The following is a 2576-nucleotide window of genomic DNA, read 5'->3' as shown; positions in this document are numbered from 1 at the left end:
GCATAATTATGATTATTTCTGATAACCATTCCTCATTTCTAAAATTGTTAGTCTTTCAATTTAGAATGAGTTAATGTGATTTTTTCTACTCATAATCAAGCTAAAAAGACAACCATCATTTTTACTAAATTAAAATCATAAAAATATCAATTCTCATTCTCTAACTCATCAAGCCTAGAGTTTAGATTGAAACAAGAGATTATGATTAAAAATCATCCTTTTACTAAGGATCTAGCCATAAAGATGATTAATCTTTTCAAGAGAGATTTTCTTAAATAAAATATTTTAATTAAGCATAAAGATTAACATAATTCTAATTAGACACATTATGAATCTTTGGAAAGCTTGATTTGAATAAAAAACCATTGCTTTGAAAGCTTCTCAAGCTTGAGCGGGGTTGAGAAGAAGAAAACCATTGAGATAATTGAAACAAGACCATTAAAATAGGATTATCTTTGAATTTGGCTTGATTCTTTGGCTAGAAGTGAAGCCCCCAAGCAAGTCCTTGGCCACCAAGAGAGAGAGAGAGAGAGAGAGAGAGATCTCCAAGAGAGGTTGGAGGAGAGAGAAGCTCCAAAGCTCCCAAGAGGAGAGGCAAAATAAAGGGATAATAGAAATATGCTAATTTTGAGGATAATAGTGGCATGGTATAGCTCAAAGATAAAAATATAAAGGAATGAGAGTCTATTTATAGGCGAGGGAGGCCACTAACCAAGTCCAACTGGGTTCTAGAGCCCTCGAGCTTCAGTTTGACCCAATTTGGACAAGATTTGGACCAGTTTGGCTCTCTTTTTGATCCAATTTTCTCTAAGAGAGAGGAGAGATAAAAATATCACATTTTTTGAATTAAAAAATCCAAACAATCATGAAGAAAAAGGTGCCTACCTCAAGTGTCTTCCTCTCCTTACCAAGGTGTCAAAAATGCATCATTTCACGAAATATCTCATTTTTTTACTAATATACCTTAATTTTTAACTAATAAACCTTGTACTCAGTCAACTCTTCATCTTATGTGAGCATTTACTCGTTTTTGGTTATTTTCCTCCATTCTTTACATTTATCTCATCCCAACACTTAGATTAATAGTAAGATTCCTCCCCAGCCTCTCAAAATGTCCAACATATTCTCCTGTAATCAATTCCCTCTTCAGAAATATAAGAGATCTTGTCTCTGCCTGTTTTGGCATAGAGAGAGAAAATATTCTAGAGAGAAAATATTCTAGAGAGAGAATATTCAGATTTTGAATATTTTTGGATAGAAAAATATCTCTTATAATTAAGATGAATTCCCCTGAAACAGAAATTTAAAAACAATTTTCCAATGTGCAATTGGAATTAATTGAAAATGTGTATAAAGGACCTTAGCCTAAGGGTCTAGATTTTCTGAAATTTTTGGATTATGGTCCAATTAAGGTTCCTATGGGCCAATAGCATCAATCCATGTGTAGGGAGGAGATGAATCCAATTTTGTAAAAGAAGATACCCAAAAATGAGTAAATGCTCACATAAGATGAAGAGTTGACTATGTACAAGGTTTATTAGTAAGAAACTATGAGTAATATCAAAAATATGAGATATTTTGGGTATCCAAAAATGAGTAAATGCTCACATAAGATGAAGAGTTGAAAATGTACAAGGTTTATTAGTAAAAAACTATGAGAAATATTAAAAATATGAGATATTTTGCGTATCCAAAAATAAGTAAATGCTCACACAAGATGAAGAGTTGAAAATGTACAAGGTTTATTAGTAAAAAACTATGAGCAATATTCAAAATATGAGATATTTGGATATAATGATTCCATTTTGACACATATGTAAGGAAGGGGAGTTCTTTAAAGGAGGTGCATATTTCACATGCTTGAATGAGTTTTAAACTCAAAATAATGTGATATTTTTATCTCTCCTCTCTCTTGAACCAAACCAAATCAAAATGGAACCAAACCGAATCAAAAAAGTAACCAAACTAGATCCAAATCTAGTCTAAATTCAACCAAACTGAATTTGGAAAATTCTAGAATTCAGTTAGCTTTGGTTAGAGCTTCCCTCTCCTATAAATAGAACATGAGTCCTTTGAAAAAAATAGAAGAATTTTACTATACTAGAGTTATGCTGAAATAATGCTAATTTCTACTATTCTCTAAAATTCTCTCCAAATTGAAGAAATTGGAGCTTCCCTCTTTCTTCAATCCCCATTGGTGGCTCCATCAACATACTTAACCAATTGATTGGTTGGGGGCCTCTACCGTGAACAAAGAATCAAGCAATTTGTAAGGTAATTAGTGAATTTTGATCATTTTCTATAATTTCTCAATGTTTCTCTCTTCTCAACCCCTCTCAAGCTTGAGAAGCTTAATTGGAATGGTTTTTGAATGTTATTGAAGTTAATTGATGAATGGTAGTGAAGAGTTACATAATTTGATGAATGCTATTGAAGTTAATTGATTAATGATAGTTAAGAATTACATAAATTTCCATTTATGCTTAATTCTAATGGTTTTTATGTAATTTCTCTCTCTCACTCAAGAAATGGTCATACTCATGACCCATTCTCAATCCAAATGAAGCTTTTCATAA

The sequence above is a fragment of the Cibotium barometz genome, chromosome 38 (genome assembly GCF_041138505.1).
Source record: "Cibotium barometz isolate CiBa-2024 chromosome 38, ASM4113850v1, whole genome shotgun sequence".
Taxonomy (NCBI): Eukaryota; Viridiplantae; Streptophyta; class Polypodiopsida; order Cyatheales; family Cibotiaceae; genus Cibotium; species Cibotium barometz.
The sequence above is the reverse complement of the archived record's forward strand: the minus strand, read 5'-3'. Positions refer to the sequence as shown.